We start from the raw sequence: 17,993 nt of genomic DNA, 5'->3' as shown, positions 1-17,993 counted from the left end.
AGAAAGAAATTGAGGAAGAGAGTGGAAGCATATACCATGTTCTTGTATAGAAAGAGTTAACATTATTAAAATGTCCATACTACCCAAAACAATCTGTAGAGTCAATGCAATTCCTATCAAAATACAAATGGTGTATGTCACAGAACTAGAACAAAAATCCAAAAATTTATATGGAACTACAAAAGACCCCAAATAGCCAGGCACAGCAATCTAGAGAAAGAACAAAGTTGGAGATATCAAACTACCTGATATCAAACTATTAAGTCCATAATAAAACAATATGGTACTGGCATAAAACTTGTCCATATATATCAACGGAACAGAATAGAGAGCCCAGAAATAAATCTACAGCTTTATGGTCAATTAATATTCACCAAAGGAGACAAGAATATACAATGGGGTAAATACAATCTATTTAATAGTGTTGGAAAAACTGGACAGATACATGCAAAATAAAATAAAATAAAATTAGGCCACCTTTTTACACCATATTCAAGAATAAACTCAAAATTGATTAAAGACTCAAGCGTAAGACCCAAAACTATAAAACTCCCAGAAGAAAACATAAGCAGTAAAACACCAGACATTTCTTGTAGCAATATTTTTTCCTCAGCCAAGAGAAACAAAAGAAAAAGAATCGGGCCTACATCAACTAAAAAGTTTTGCATAACAAAGGAAATTAACAAAACAAAAGAAAAACCTACTGAATTAAAGAAGAAATTCACTACTGAAACATCTGATAATAGGTTCATATCAAAAATCCATAAAGCTGACCTGTGGTGGCACAGTGGATAAAGCATCGACCTGGAAATGCTGAGGTCGCCAGTTCGAAGCCCTGGGCTTGCCTGGTCAAGGTACATATGGGAGTTGATGCTTCCAGCTCCTCCCCCCTTCTCTCTCTCTGTCTCTCTTTTCTCTCTCTCTCTCTCTCCCTCTCCTCTCTAAAATAAATAAATAAAACAAAATAAATAAATAAATAAAAATTAAAAAAAAATCCAGAAAGAACTTACACATTCAGCCCAGGCCGTTTGGCTCAGTGGTAAAGCACTGGCCCAGACTGTGGAAGTCCTGAGTTCGATTCCTGGCGAGGGCACCCAGGAGAAGCACCTATCTGCTTCTCTACTCTTTCTCTCTCTTTTCTGTCTCTCTCTTTCCCTCCCATAGCCAAGGTTTCATTGGAGCAAAGTTGGCCCGGGCACTGAGGATGGCTCCATGGCCTCTGCCTCAGGCGCTAGAATGACTCCGACTGCAGTGGAGCAACACCTCAGAGGGGCCGAGCACTGTCCCCTGGTGGGCCTGCTGGGTGGATTCTGGTCAGGCACATGTGGTAGTCTGTCTGTCTGCCTCCCCCTGCTTCTCACTTTGGAAAAAACAATACAAAAAACTCCTCACAAAACAAAAAAAACTCACACATTCAACACCAAAAAAACAAACAATCCCATTAAAAAATGGGCAGAGGGCCTGTGGTGGCACAATGGATAAAGTATCGACCTGGAATGAGAAGATTGCTGGTTCAAAACCAGAGCTGGCCCTGGCCGGTTGGCTCAGGGGTAAAAAGTCAGCCCAGCATGAAGATACCCTGTGTTTGATTCCCTGTAGGTCGCATAGGAGAAGCACCCATCTGCTTCTCCACCCTTCCCTCTCCTACTCTACCCCTCCCACAGTCATGGCTCAACTGGTTCTAATGAGTTACCCTGGGTGCTAAGGATGGCTCCCTGGAGACTCTGCCTCAGGCACTAAAAACAGCTCAGTTGCGGATGGCCCCAGATGGGCATAACATTGCTGGGTGGATCCCAGTGGAGTCACATGCAAGAGTCTGTCTCTGTCTCCCAACTTCTCACTTTAAAAAAAGAAAAGAGAGGCCTGACCTGCGGTGGAGCAGTGGGTAAAAGCATCGACCTGGAATGCTGAGGTCGCTGGTTCGAAACCCCGGGCTTCCCTGGTTAAGGCACATATGGGAGTTGATGCTTTCTGCTCCTCCCCCCCTTCTCTCTCTGTCTCTCTTTCTGTGTCTCCTCTCTCTAAGATAAATAAATAAAATCTAAAATAAATAAATAAATAAAAGTTCTTCTCAATGAAAATGTGTCCCTTGTTTAAAAAAAATTAAAAAAAAAAAAAAAAAAAAAAAAGAAAAGAGAGAAAAGAAAGAAACCCCGAACTTGCCTGGTCAAGACACATAAGAGAAGCAACTACTACAAGATGATGCTTCACCTTCCTCTCCTTTCTCTCTATCCACTCTCTAAAATATCAATAAATACAATCTTAAAAAAAAAGGGTGGGGGTCGAAGATCTAAACACACTTATCCAAAGAGGACATAGAGATGATCAACAGTATATGAAAAGGCTCAATTTCACTAATCATCACAGAAATGTGTATTAACCCTTTGAGTATTACGAACATTCACGTACATCCTTGTGCCTCCTGACCATCCAGAGTATGATTGTACGAAAGTTTTTCTTTAAAAAATGTGTAAGGCAACACTAAAAAAAGGCAAATGTATGTTCTTCTGTTTCCATAAACTGGTTATCAAACACGATTTTAAGTTAATAAAACTGGAACTGGAATTAATCTCATTTTTGAAAAAAAACCCTTACTCCTGGGGCTTGGCGAGCATGAAAAAAACCTCATTACTCAAAGGGTTAAAACCACCATGAGGTATCATCTCATGGCTGTCAATAAATCAACAAATGTTGATAAGAATGTGGAGAAAAGAGAACTCTTTTTTTTTTTCTTTTTTCTGAAGCTGGAAACAGGGAGAGACAGTCAGACAGACTCCCGCATGCGCCCGACCGGGATCCACCCGGCACGCCCACCATGGGGCGACGCTCTGCCCACCAGGGGGCGATGCTCTGCCCATCCTGGGCGTCGCCATATTGCGACCAGAGCCACTCTAGCGCCTGAGGCAGAGGCCACAGAGCCATCCCCAGCGCCTGGGCCATCTTTGCTCCAATGGAGCCTCGGCTGCGGGAGGGGAAGAGAGAGACAGAGAGGAAAGCGCGGCGGAGGGGTGGAGAAGCAAATGGGCGCTTCTCCTACATGCCCTGGCCGGGAATCGAACCCGGGTCCTCCGCACGCTAGGCCGACGCTCTACCGCTGAGCCAACCGGCCAGGGCGAAAAGAGAACTCTTGTGCACAGTCAGAAAGCAGACTGGTGTGGCCATGAGAAAACATCATGGAAATTCTTCAAAAAATAAAAAATGAAGCTGCCTTGTGACCCAGTGATTCCCTCTGTTAATATACCTGAAGAAACTCAACACACTAATTACAAAGAATTGTATGTACACCCCTATGTACACTTCTGCAATATCTATATAGCCAAGATACGGTAGCAACCCAAGGGCCCATCAATAAACAAATGGATAAAAAAGTTGTGAAACACACAAACATATAATGAAATACTGTATCACAAAAAAAAGAAATTTTACCATTCACAACAGCTTGGATGGACCTAGAGAGAGTATTACGCTATTTTTATTTTATTTTATTTTATTGTATTTTTTTGGTGACAGAGACAGAGAGACAGACAGATAGGGATAGACAGGAAGGGAGAGAGATGAGAAGCATCAATTCTTCATTGTGATACCTTAGTTGTTCATGGATTGCTTTCTCATATGTGCCTTGACCCGAGGGCTACAGCAGAGTGAGTGACCTCTTGCTTAAGCCACAACCTTGGGCTTCAAGCCAGAGACCTTTGGGCTCAAGCCAGCAACCATGGGGTCATGTCTACGATCCCACTCTTAAGCCAGAAAGCCCGTGTGCACCCAAGCTGGATGAGCCTGTACTCGAACTGGTGACTTTGGGGTTTTGAACCTGGGTCCTCTGCGTCCCAGTCAAACACTCTACACAGTGCACCACCGCCTGGTCAGGTGGTATTATGCTAATTGATAACTCAGAGAAAGACACATACTATATGATTTAACTTATACAAGGATAGGCAAAAGTAGGTCTACAGTTATAATATTGTAAAAATAAATAAAATAATAATATAACAATAAAGTGTTTCATATACTCACAAGTGTAAACCTACTTTTGCCCACCCCTGTATATAGATAGAACCTAAAGAAAATAAAGAACAAACAAAACAGAAACAGACCCATAGATAACAGAGAAAAGAGTGGTGGTTATCAGAGGAGAAGAGGGTTGGGAGACTGGGTGAAAAAGATGAAGGGATTAAAAAGTACAAACAGGTTAGGTACAAAATAGTCATAGGAATGTAAAGAACAGCATTGGGAATATAGTTAATAATACTGTAATAACTATGTATGGTGTCATGTACGTACTGGAACTACCAGATAGAACACTTTGTAAAGTATCTCACTATGTAACAGCTATGCTGTACACCTGAAACTAATACACAATAAAATTGAATGTAAGCTGTAATTGAAAAATAAAATTGCGCCCTGGCCAGGTTGCTCCACTGGTTAGTGTCGTCCCAATACTCCAAAGTTGTGTGTTCAATCCACGGTCAAGGCACATACAAAAATAAACCAATAAATACATAAATAAGTGGAACAACAAATCGATAATTCTCTCTCTAAAAAAATTAATAAATATATTTTAAAAACTGATTAAAAAAAAAGAAACAAATTTTTAAAAAGGCTTGTTCTATCTTTACAAATATACTGCTATGGCCAGAGCTGCACTGTGATAGTGCTCACCATTATCTGTGTTCTTTTCTTTGGTTGAATGGTCAAATTTCCCAGATCCACTGAATAAATAGGGTAAATAGGGTCATGTGACTTGTTTACATAATAAAACCTGAGAAGCCACAGATATGAGTCATCTCCATGCCAGAGTAGTTTAAAATGGTTGTGCCTTCTCCAAAGTTTTCACTCTTTGATAGTCAACTGATTTCAGAGGATCCAATGAAGTACTTTAGGCTGTAAAAGATATTAAAAAGCATTCATGGAAGACCCCCAACAACTCCCCTGACTTACATTAGACTATGAGTGGAGCAAATAATAAATCATCAGTGGGGCCCTGGCTGGTTGGCTCAGAGCAGGGGTCCCCAAACTTTTTACACAGGGGGCCAGTTCGCTGTCCCTCAGACTGTTGGAGGGCCGGACTATAAAAAAAACTATGAACAAACCCCTATGCACACTGCACATATCTTATTTTAAAGTAAAAAACAAAACGGGAACAAATACAATATTTAAAATAAAAAACAAGTAAATTTAAATCAAGAAACTGACCAGTATTTCAATGGGAACTATGGGCCTGCTTTTGGCTAATGAGATGGTCAATGTGCTCCTTTCATTGACCACCAATGAAAGAGGTGCCCCTTCCGGAAGTGCAGCGGGGCCGGATAAATGGCCTCAGGGGGCCGCATGTGGCCCGCGGGCCATAGTTTGGGGACCCCTGGCTCAGAGGTAGAGAGTCGGCCCAGCATGTGGAAGTCCTGGGTTCAATTCCTGGTCAGGGCACACAGGAGAAGCAACCCTCTGCTTCTCCACCCCTCCCTCTCCTCTCTTTCTCTCTCCCTATCGCACAGCCATGGCTCATTTGAGCAAGTGGGCCCCAGGCGCTGAGGATGGCACGATAGCCTCACCTCAGGTGTGTGGGATCACAGACATAACCCCATGGTTGCTGGTTTGAGCCCAAGGTCACTGGCTTCAGCAAGCGGTCACTGCCTTGGCTGGAGCCCCCCAGTAAAAGCACATATGAGAAAGCAATCAATGAACAACCAAGGCACTGCAACCATGAGCTGATGCTTCTCATCTCTCTCTCTTCCTGTCTGTTCCCCACCTCAAAAAAATTGATGGATTTCCTAAGAATGAAAAATAATGAAAGCTTTCATAGTAGCCTACAGATGATGTTTGCTGCAAATTTGTTTAATTTAAATAAGATATGGCTATTTTTCTAAAATTCAGATATTAAAAAAAATCACCGTATGTAGCCTCATTCCTATACAGGGGTACCCAAACTACAGTCCCCCGGGCCGCATGCAGCCCCCTGAGGCCATTCATCCGGCCCCCACCGCACTTCTGGAAGGGGCATGCACCTCTTTCATTGGTGGTCAGTGAGAAGAGCACAGGATGCGTCGCTCACATACAGTACTACTTTCTGGTGACGTGGGATGCACGTGTCACGGCTCCGGAAGCATGTCTTATCACTTGTTACGGCTAGCAGTGACAAATATGGAACTGGACATTGACCATCTCATTAGCCAAAAGCAGGTCCATAGTTCCCATTGAAATACTGGTCAGTTTGTTGATTTAAATTTACTTGTTCTTTATTTTAAATATTGTATTTGTTCCCGTTTTGTTTTTTTACTTTAAAATAAGATATGTGCAGTGTGCATAGGGATTTGTTCATAGTTTTTTTTATAGTCCAGCCCTCCAACGGTCTGAGGGACAGTGAACTGGCCCTCTGTGTAAAAAGTTTGGGGTCCCCTGCTATATGACAATCATCACAGTCTGCCCTCCATTACATGAGGGGTACATATATGTTTCAGTCTGCCCTAGTTTCCACTATTGCCTATTTATTACCTGTTGCCATTCATTATGTACTTAATTAACCTCATGCACTCACCTGACCCGCCCCACCCCTTTAGAAATTTGAGCTTGATAATATTTATTTCATCACAAGAAAACCTTAAAGAAAATCAATAGTTAATAAGGAAACACAAAAATTGCTTAAAATCCTGACACTTAAGCTATAACTTTTATTATTTTTTCATATATTCTTCTACTTTCTCCTAACCAGACAGAATCACATATTGTTTTAAATGTATACCAAGTTGACCTGTGGTGGCACAGTAGAGTGTTAAAATGCTGAGGTCATTGGTTTGAAACCCTTGGCTTGCCTGGTCAAGGCACAAATGACAAGAACTAGCAAGCAATGAACAACTAAAGTGAAGCAACATGAGTTGATATTTCTTGCTCCCTCTATAAAAATCAATAAATATTTTAAAAATGTTTATTGATAATATCATCATTACTTTTGTATGTCAACACTAGATATATAATTTTATAAGATTTTAAAATAGAAACGCTAGACCTGGGCCAGGTAGCTCAGGCTGGTTAGATCATCATCCAACAGGCCAAGGTTGTGGGTAAGATGCCGGTCAGGGCACACACAAGAATCAACCAATGAATGCATAAATACTACATGGAACAACAAATTGATGTTTCTCTTTCTCCTTGTCCCTTTAAGAAAAATCAATAAGTAAAATAAAATGTAAATGCTAGAATCATAAATTTCTACAAATATGTGTATTTCATAAAAAAAAATCAGAGAGCTAATTCATATGTAAAAAGTTGACTATAGGTGCATACATAAAATAATTTCCATATTCACCCTAAAGTAACAGAAGTGTGGGAGGGCAAAAATATGGGCAACTAATTATTAAAAGTATTATATGGTAAAAGACAAGGTATTCGTAATGAAGCAATAAATAATACCTTTATTACATTCAAAGAATTATTTGGCAGCTTCACACAATTGTGAGGGTGTCAACACAGTACTAAATCTTGAAAAAATAGATAGTAAAACCTTTTAAACTACTAATATTAAGATGATCAGCAAGTCTTTTCCCTTTCTGATTCTCCTGGCTAATTCTTATGTGTCCTTAAAGATTCAACATAGCCAGAGTACACTCTGGGAGCTTCACCCTGACTCTAAAGCTTAAACGATCCTCCTTTGTTGAAACTTTCTTCATCATAAACTATTCTGTAAAGTTCTCAAATTCAGAACCTTTGTAGTATCTTCAACACTAAGCAGTGAGCGGCCCAGGACTATAATATCAAATAGAAAAAATGCTAGTTAATGAAGCCATGTGTGGAACTAGACTCTTCTATTAGAACTCAGTTCCTTGCTTCAATAAGTAGTTTCTCACATGGCATATTGCCAATATGTATCCATAGTCAGAGATTCTTCCAGAACCTACCAGTAACCATCTTCTCGTCCTATTTCACAACTGAATAGCGTAATTCCTAAATCTATTGTCCTGCACTCTATTTTTCTTTTCTTTTTTTTTAAACAGAGATAGTCAGAGAGGGGGATAGATAAGGACAGACAGAGAGGAACGGAGAGAGATGAGAAGCATCAATTATTCGTTGTGGCACTTTAGTTGTTCACTGATTGCTTTCTCATATGTGCCTTGACCGTGGGGCTACAGCAGACCAAGTAACCCCTTGCTCAAGGCAGCGACCTTGGGTCCAAGCTGGTGAGCTATGCTCAAACCAGATGAGCCCACGCTCAAGCTGGCGACCTCGACCTTGGGGTCTCGAACCTCGGTCCTCCACATCCCAGTCCGACGCTCTATCCACTGCGCCACCGCCAGGTCAGGCTCCTGCACTCTATTTTAAAAAGTGTTTCTTTCCTTTTCTTTCCTTCCTTCCAATAGAATCCACTATAAGAGGGAGCATATTTAGTTCAAGACCAAGAAACAATGATGGGAAGTTACCATCAATTAAGTTTAATAAACAGGTGACAATTTTCATAAAAGATTTTCACCTCTAAGTGTAATAATATTAAGTTAAACTAATTAGAACTACAGCAGATCTTGAAGATTACTTTCAAAGAAAGCAATCTAACCCAGCTTCTTTACCCTTTCCCTAATGTAGTTCCCAGAGAAGAAATAAGAAATGAAAATGAATTGCTTCAAAAACATTTAAATACACACTTATGTCAGATTGCAAGAGAATTAAATACAACCTAACATTCTGAGGTGTTAGGAAAGGCAATTATGCTCTTTCACATACTGCCCCTTCCTTTACTGTCGACGACAGTCACAAATCACTGTGCTGGTAGAACAATTTAACAGTATATAGGCACTTCTTGTCTGACCAGGCGGTGGCATAGTGGATAGAGCGTGAGACTGGGTGGGATGCAGAAGACCCAGGTTTGAAGCCCTGCGGTTGCCAGCTTGAGCATGGGCTCATCCAGATTCAGCAAGGAGTCGCTGGCTTGAAGCCCAAGGTCGCTGGCTTGAGCAAGGGGTCACTCACTCTACTCAAGTCCCCAGTCAAGGCACTTATGAGAAAACAATTAGTGAACAGTTAAGGTGCTGCAATGAAGAATTGGTATTTCTCATCGCTCTCCCTTCCTGTCTGTTCCTATCTGTCCTTCTCTGTCTGTCCCAAGAAATAAAAACAAAAAACAGTATATAGGCACTTCCTAAATTCTTAAATCCTTTAGAAAACTTAAAGAAAAAAAGCTGTAATGTTGCCAAGTTCAGTGTTAAAAAAGAGTATTATACACTGTTTACACATACAATCCAAGAGACATAAAAATATAGTACAATTGTGTTAGTACTCTACTGAAAAGCATACACTGACTGGGAAATCTCTGGTAAGAGTCTTAAAATTGTACCTGCAATTATCTAAATTTATTTCAGTATCTCCAGAACTATACCTACAACACCCTATCAATGTTATTCAATCAGCAATTCCCACCTGACCAGTGGTGGTGTAGTGGATAGGGCATTGACTTGGGACGCTGAAGTCCCAGGTTCAGAACCCCAAGGTCACTGGCTCAGCTGGAGCCCCCACCCCCAAGGTGCATATGAGAAGCAATGTACAACTCAAGTGCCACAACTACAAATTGATGTTTATCATCTTACTCTCAAAAAAGGAAACAAAAAACAAACAGCAATTCCTATAAGACAACATGAATTCCTGAAATTTGAAGGAACTTTAGAGATAATCTGGTCCAATCTTCTGGGTTTTGTTTTTTTTTGTATTTTTCTGAAGCTGGAAACGGGGATAGACAGACAGACTCCCGCATGCGCCCGACCGGGATCCACCCGGCACGCCCACCAGGGGGCGACGCTCTGCCCACCAGGGGGCGACGCTCTGCCCCTCTGGGGCATCACCATGTGGTGACCAGAGCCACTCCAGCACCTGGGGCAGAGGCCAAGGAGCCATCCCCAGCACCCGGGCCATCCTCGCTCCAATGGAGCCTTGGCTGCGGGAGGGGAAGAGAGAGACAGAGAGGAAGGAGAGGGGGAGGGGTGGAGAAGCAAATGGGCACCTCTCCTGTGTGCCCTGGCTGGGAATCGAACCCGGGACTTCCGCACGCCAGGCCGACGCTCTACCACTGAGCCAACCGGCCAGGGCTAATGTTCTGTTTTTATAGGTTGAGAACAAGAGGACTTGAGAGCTGAAGTGACAGGCTCAAGGTCAGTAGGGGAAAAAAGCAAGAGTTTTCTGAATAAGCACTCTATAGCTTCACTGTGGAAACCAGCTTATCTACAATTATTCTAGGTAATGGCTTATTTAACTTTCCAGCATATGACTATAATGAATGCTATGATTTAATTATAACAAAATCTTAAGCTAAAGCTTTACATAATTAACATTGGCTTGATATATAAACAAACAGGTTTTTCATTTTTCAAAATCAATGAGTTAAGGAATCATTCATATTTTTAAAATAACCATTTTAATATAAAACTGATGTGTTTATAGTTATGGTGTAATAATATTTCAGAAAGAGATTGGTGATTATTATCTCTTTTTTTGATCAGTGATTATTTTAAGCCACCACTCAAAATAAAGCAAAGTGCAAAAGATTTCTTGTGTGGCACTAAAAGTACAGTCTCAGTTATAACAGTTTTTTTGAGTTATGTATTAACACTTGCCTGAAGCAAATTTCAAGATGCAAGATTTGCCCTACAGAAATAAAAATATGCTGAGTTCTTATTAGGACCATATATACATTAAACCAGGGCAAAACCATTGACACACACATTAAATGAAAACTGAAGCTTGGCCTGACCAGGCGGTGGCGCAGAAAATAGAGTGTCGGACTGGGATGGGGAAGACCCAGGTTCAAGACCCCGAGGTCGCCAGCTTGAGCGAGGGCTCATCTGGTTTGAGCAAAAAGCTCACCAGCTTGAGCCCAACGTCGCTGGCTCAAGCAATGGGTTACTTGGTCTGCTGAAGGCCCGCGGTCAAGGCACATAAAAAAAATAAAAAAAAAAACAAAACAAAAACTGAAGCTTGGTGCTAATATTAAAACGGAAAAAAAAAGTACAATACCACAATGTAGCAGAAAGATTTGCAACAAACTTTTCAAATCACTTGAGCCAATTAACAATGGGTTCCCCAGTAAAACACCTTAGTACATTATAAGTCCAAAAAATATATATTATATATTCTTTTGAAATATTCCACTAGTAAATAAGGAAAAAACATTAACATGTATTTCTTAAAAGTGACATTGAAAGAACTGCTGCTGGTGTCCTGATAACTATAGAACTAGTTCATCCTATTTTGAAATGGCTGCCAAATTCCCTTTGATTAAAGAACAAAGGCTGCTGGACAGAAAATCTAATTTAAAATATGCAAAAGAATAAAGACCTTACTTTAAGGCCACGGATACTGTAAGACCACAGTAAAAAGCACCAAAAACTAAGGGCCTTTAATAAGTCCCAATAAATGCAATGTATGCTCTTCACTCATAGAATTTCAGAGTTCTTCCTGAAAGCCAATTTTACACAGAATTTTAACAAAACTGAATATTTATTTTTGAAGCCCAGTTTCATGATAGTCTAAAATCAAAATATTACTACTTTATGGATGAAAACTGGGGTTCAGAAAAATGGTGAAGCCAGAAACAAAATTTTCTAACCTGCAAACTTGAACAGCCCTGACAACAGGAGAAAGTGACCCTGACAACAGCCTGCAACGATTCAAGAGGAAAAAAAAAGTAAAAAGTAAACACAATTCAATAAAACAAACACAGAATCCTAAAGACGAGGCCCATTAGCACCCCAGGCCACCAATAATCCTGAATCGTAAAGAAAACGTTAAACAATGTAAAATGAACTGTTTAAGACAGAAAGTAGTACGTAACTTGCTATAAAAATAATCCAATATCAAATGGTTAAAATAAATGAGGGATGCTAAAACCGGTAAAGTATCTGACACATAACAACTAACAACGAGAGAAGCGGCTATTCTCGATTTCTGTGCCTTTTCTGGATTTTATGGCACAATTTCAAAAATGTTCACACACACCTTCTCTATCATCCGTCCGTACTAGTAAATTACTAGCCATTCTTCGCCAAATGGGAATACATATAGACACACATTTATTCAGTCTATCTGGTTTTAGCTACTGAAGCTTAACGTATCCGGCATTTCTAAAACATTTACTTATTCCTTGGAAGTATTTGTGATTATTGCAAAAACCTGGCCTGCACAGAAAGTAGTGTTGTGAAAAGAAATTAAAACCAATGCACGAAATGGTGCTTTTATAACATTTCTGAAACGACTGGGAGATCTCCATTCCCGCAGACGCTGACTTAGCTCCTTAAAAGACTAAAGATGAGCAAAACTCGCAAACTACCCCCTCCTCGCCCCATAGCATACGGAGCTCAGAAGCCATCCTCCTCCTCCTAAAGTAATTATCTCTTCCTAAAAGGCCTGCGCTGCTGCCAGCTAATCGGAAACGTGGGAGAACTTCGAGACAGCTCTGGGGTAAGAAGGGAAGGGGTGGATTTGAGTTTTAGGAAAATGCTTAACTAACTGGCTACTCACGATACACACTGTCTATATGAGGGGAAGAAAAGGTCGCAGAAGGAGGAAAGCCTGTCTTCAAACATCTCAACTTAACCCCTGTGATCCAGGCTCCTCGCTCGCCACTCTCCAACCCCAACCTGACAGGATGTCAGGTTATGCCTCCCCGTTCCCATCAATCCCCCCTACCTACCCCACGTTAGTTTTTAGTCTTACAATTCTGAAGCATCAAAAATCATCCCGGCTCTCTAGAGTTCCGGCCGCCGCCGCCGCTGCCGCCATATTACAGCTTGTGCGGCAAAATGCGTCAGGGAGGGAGGCGTGCGCCCGACAGGAGAGGGCGGGCGCTGGCGTAGCGGAGGGCCGTTTCCCAGGCCCGGGTGACAAGGCTGAAAACCTTCTGGTGCAACAGCTGCAAAGCCGGCGCCACGGTCCTTGGGACTCCCCTCTGAAACCAGGCGGCCCAGACACTCCGAGGGGAAGACGGTTAACTCCGCAGGGCCTATCGCGCCGGCTCCGCCCCTCTTCTCGGGCCCTTCCCGCTCTCGTACCCTGGGACTACCGCGAAGGACGGCCCGAAACACGGGTTTCAGGCCACTTACTCGCACCAGTAACGGTCTCCTCTTCTCAGGGTCCCGTCCTTCAAAGCGCTTCAAATCTACCGCTGCTAGAAAAGGCGCTATAGCCCACTACCCGCCTCCCTCCCCCACAACCCAGTCCCGGTGTGGAGGGAAGCGTCGCGCCGGAAGTGCGTCATGAGTTGGTTGACCTTCTCTCTTGGTGTTTTCTTGATTGCGTCACCTTGACCCTCCCTGGAGTTCTGGTTTGGGAGTGCCTGTTAAATACCTAGTTTGTAGGTAGTTTAGTGCTTTTTTTGGTGAGTTGATTGAGAACGGTTCTAACCGTCAGAATGCCACATCATTCGTGAGCTGAAGTGCTTTATTTAGTTAATATTGATTGCTGCACTTTTGAGAAGCCCTGTCTTCAAGAAGTTTCCAGGTCAGCTTCCAGTTAACGCTATGACGTTTTTAAAAACAAATGAAAAAATATCTGAGGGAAAAAGGAAGTTAAAAGGTCATTGACGCTCGTTTTTAAAAATATATATTAAACAACTTATGATATAGGTTATCATCGTTGTTTTAAAGATAAATTGAGGCTCCAGGACAATAAGTGCCTCCCTTCTAAACATAGTTTCTAAATATCAAAGCAAGTCTTTGACTCAAGAGTCCAGTGCTTTCTAGAGGAAATAGGACATATAGTGTTATTAATTTAGGAAGTGTCTGTAGTTATGTTAGAAATAAAAGCCCACTGCATTTATTGGGGGGAGGGATGTGGGGGCACTCCTTGTGGGGATGTGAGACAACTAGTTTAAAAGAGCTAGCTAAGGGAACGTTATATAAATGAAATTATGCACATGTATTCATTTGTGGCTAGCTTTTAGCTCAATGTTGTGTTTGTGAGAGTATCAATATTGTTGCATGCAATAATAATTTGTTCTAGTTTCTGTCTAGTACTCTATTATATGGGAGTATTATTCAGGGTTCTTTAGAGAAACATCCATTAGGATATATGTAGAAAGATATTTATTATGAGGAATTAGCTCATGTCATAATGAGAGCCAAGAAGACTCATAATCTGCTGTCTGCAATATGGAGATACTGTGAAGCTGGTGGTATAATTCCAGTTCAAGTTTGAGATCTAAGGGAGCTGATGATGAGAACCTCAGTCCAAAAGCAGAAGAAGCCTGACCAGGTGGTGGCGCAGTGGATAGAGCGTCAGACTGGGATGCGGAGGACCCAGGTTCGAGACCCTGAGGTTGCCAGCTTAAGCGCGATCTCATCTGGTTTGAGCAAAGCTCATCATCTGGTTTGAGCAAAGCTCACCAGCTTGGACCCAAGGTTGCTGGCTCGAGCAAGGGGTTACTCGGTCTGCTGAAGGCCCACGGTCAAGGCACATATGAGAAAGCAATCAATGAACAACTAAGGTGTCACAACGAAAAACTGATGATTGATGCTTCTCATCTCTCTCCGTTTCTGTCTGTCTGTCCCTATCTATCCCTCTCTCTGACTCTCTCTGTGTCTCTGTAAAAAGAAAAAAAGAAAGAAAGAAAAGAAAAGCAGAAGAAGACCAATGTTCCAGCTCAGTCAGGTAGGTAGAAAGCAAAAGGGGGAAGTTCCTCTTTCATGTATCTTTTTGTTCTATTCAGGTGATTGGATGATGCCCATCCACATTGCGAGGGCAATCTACTAAATCCACCAATTCAATCTCATCAAAAAACACCCTCACAGAGACACCTAAAAATAATGTTTAATCTGGGTATCCTCTGACCCAGTCAAGTTGACATTATAAAATTAACCATTACAGTGGGTATTGCACAATTTATCCATTCTACTTAGATGAATATTTGTGTTTTGTTTGTTGTTTGTTTTTTTAGTTTTAGCTATTGCAAAGAAAGCTGCTATGGCTTGACTAGGCGGTGGTGCAGTGGGTAGAGCGTCAGACTCGGATGCTCTATTGCCAGCTTGAGTGAGGGCTCATCGGGTTTGAACAAAGCTCACCAGCTTGGACCCAAGGTCGCTGGCTTGAGCAAGGGGTTACTTGGTCTGCTGTAGCCCCACGGTCAAGGCACATATGAGAAAGCAATCAATGAACACTAAGTGCCACAACGAGAAACTAATGATTGATGCTTCTCATCTCTCTGCATTCTGGTCTGTCTTCCCTAAAAAGAAAAAAATATATAAAGCTGCTATGAACATTCTTATATCTAGTATATCGGGGTGTATAAATTTTGTGTGTATTTTGGAAAAATACCTAGGGATGGAACTGCTATATTTTATGGTATAGATAGGATCAGCTTTGGTAGATATTGCCAAAGAGTTTTTCTGAAACAGAAATGGTACAATGCTATTACTATGGCTTTTGATTGCAGTATTAGTGAGAGCTCTCATTTTTGAAAATAAGAGAAACCCAATTTGAATTAGATTGGGTAGAATTGGGCATGTATTGCTTCATGAAACAAAACTATTGGACAGTGTAGTTGCTTTAAAATATGTTCATAAATTATTTAATGTTACTTTTCTATTTTTATTTTATTTATTTTAATTTTTTATTTATTCATTTTAGAGAGGAGAGGGAGAGACAGAGGGAGAGAGAGAGAGAGAGAGAGAGAGAGAGAGAGGAGAGACAGAGAGAGAGAAGGGGGGGAAGAACTGGAAGCATCAACTCCCATATGTGCCTTGACCAGGCAAGCCCAGGGTTTCAAACCGGTGACCTCAGCATTTCCAGGACGACGCTTTATCCACTGCGCCACCACAGGTCAGGCCTTTTTTTTTTAAATTTATTTTTATTTATTTATTTTTGTTACTTCTTTTCTAATGAAAAGAATAATGTAGACTGACAGTATGTGATGATGGAGATTAGGTCATAAAAAGCATTTTAATTTCCTCCTTGCTGTGTATCTCTTGAATCATTCAGTCCAGGAGAAATCAGCTGCTGTGTCATGAAGACATTCAAGCAGACTATGGAAAGGCTCAGGTGGCAGGAACCAAGCTTCCTGGTATAAGCCAGAGAGGAACTGAGACCTCCTGCAGTAACCATGTGAATGAGTCATTTGGGTGCAATCTTCCAGCCCCAGTCAAGCTTTCAGATGAACACAGCCCTTGTTGATAGCTGACTTAAATCACATGAGGAACTGAGCCAGAACAGCTCAGCTAAGCTACTTTTGAATTTCTGACCTGCAGAAACTGTGAGATAATAAACGTTGTTTTAAGCCCCTAAATTGTGGATGACTTATTACACAACAATGGATAACTAATGCAGAGAAGAAAGAATAGATGCAATATCATAGAACTTCCTCTCTCGAGTTTAGTTCTACTTAACTGGTTTTTTCTTCTTCATTCTCTAGACCAGGGGTCGGGAACCTATGGCTCGCAAGCCAGATGTGGCTCTTTTGATGGCTGCATTGGGCTCGCAAACAAATCTTTAAAAAAAAATAATGTTAAAAATATAAAACATTCTCATGTATTATACAATCCATTCATTTCCTACCGCTCATGTTCATGGTTGTGAATGGCTGAAGCCAATCACAGCTGTCCTCCGGACAACACCAAATTTTTATTGGATTAATGCATAAGGTACACGGATCGTTGTGAGGTCAGGAACTAAACTTCCCTCCTTTTAATCAAGTAGTCAGCTAGCTAATTGCAGAAACCCTTTTGACGAAGAAGATGGCTAAAAGAAAAAAAGATGAGGAGTATCATAATTTTCAGTAGGAATGGACAGAGGAATTCACCTTTGTGGAGAGAGCAGGTTCTGCAGTGTGTCTAATATGCAATGATAAAATTGCATCGATGAAATGGTCAAATATAATGCTTCACTTTGACACACGCCATACTACATTTGCATCGAAATATCCAGTGGGGAACAGCAGGAAGAAAGCATGTCAAGAGCTACTGTGCAGCCTGAGCAGGCAATGGTGCAGTGGATACAGCATCGGGACTGGGATGCGGAAGGACCCAGGTTCGAGACCCCGAGGTTGCCAGCTTGAGTGTGGGCTCATCTGGTTTGAGCAAAGCTCACCAGCTTGGATCCAAGGTTTCTGGCTCGAGCAAGGGGTTACTCGGTCTGCTGAAGGCCCACGGTCAAGGCACATATGAGAAAGCAATCAATGAACAACTAAGGTGTTGCAACGAAAAACTAATGATTGATGCTTCTCGTCTCTCTTCGTTCCTGTCTGTCCCAATCTCTCTCTCTCTCTCTCTGACTCTATCTCTCTGTCTCTGTAAAAAAAAAAAAAAAAAAAAAAAAAAAAAGCTACTGTGCAGAGTGCAAGCTAGTCAGCAGCAACTCCGTATTTGGACCCAACAAAGTGACTGGAATTCAGCTAGCTTTGCTGGTGCTTTAGCAATTGTGAGAAATGGAAAGCCATTCACAGATGAGGAGTATGCCAAAACATTCATGCTTGATGTTGCCAATGAACTTTTTGACGACTTTTCGGATAAAGACAAGATAATCAAACGAATAAAAGACATGCCTCTGTCGGCAAGAACTGTTCACAATTGTACCATCATGATGGCAAATCAAATGGAGGAAACACAAGTGAAGGACATAAATGCAGCACCATTCTTTTCTCTCACTTTGGATGAGTCAACAGACGTAAGCCATTCATCCCAGTTCAGCGTGATTGCAAGGTATGCTGTCGGTGACACACTACGTGAGGAAAGTCTTGCTGTTTTGCCTATGAAAGAGACGAGGGGAGGATTTATTCAAGTCTTTCACTAAGTTTGCTAAAGAAAAAAATCTACCGATGGATAAACTTATTTTGGTGTGTACTGATGGTGCTCCATGCATGGTGGGGAAAAACAGGATTCGTAGCGCTTCTTTGTGACCATGAAAAGAGACCCATCCTAAGTTTTCACTGCATCCTACATCAGGAAGCGCTTTGTGCTCAGCTGTGTGGTGAGCTGCTTGGTGAAGTGATGTTGCTGGTCATTTGGGTGGTCAACTTTATTATTGCCCGAGCTTTA

At 41.5% G+C, this 17,993-nt stretch overlaps 1 protein-coding gene and 1 long non-coding RNA gene across 13 annotated transcripts in view; one reads left to right on the top strand and one right to left on the bottom strand.

Moving 5' to 3' along the window:
* The window catches only part of PPIG (peptidylprolyl isomerase G), a 58,012-nt gene extending 44,810 nt beyond the window's left edge, over positions 1-13,202 (bottom strand). For 4 of the 12 annotated variants that reach the window (XM_066346446.1, XM_066346443.1, XM_066346440.1 and 1 more), the window contains exon 1: positions 13,071-13,202. The gene's annotated coding sequence lies outside the window, so the exon portion shown is untranslated. Of the gene's footprint in view, positions 1-11,578; positions 11,630-12,661; positions 13,029-13,070 lie in introns of those variants that run through there. The other 8 variants (XM_066346453.1, XM_066346444.1, XM_066346451.1 and 5 more) reach the window with 6 other exon arrangements.
* Positions 13,203-13,237: 35 nt separating this feature from the next.
* On the top strand, positions 13,238-16,236 carry LOC136378952 (uncharacterized). The gene is made up of 3 exons (XR_010746657.1): positions 13,238-13,467; positions 14,560-14,616; positions 15,943-16,236. It is a non-coding gene; the product is annotated as an uncharacterized lncRNA (long non-coding RNA).
* The last annotated feature ends 1,757 nt before the right edge of the window (positions 16,237-17,993 follow it).

The sequence above is a fragment of the Saccopteryx leptura genome, chromosome 7 (assembly GCF_036850995.1).
Source record: "Saccopteryx leptura isolate mSacLep1 chromosome 7, mSacLep1_pri_phased_curated, whole genome shotgun sequence".
NCBI lineage: Eukaryota > Metazoa > Chordata > Mammalia > Chiroptera > Emballonuridae > Saccopteryx > Saccopteryx leptura.
Note: the sequence above shows the minus strand (reverse complement) of the source record. Positions and strands in the feature narration are given on the sequence as shown.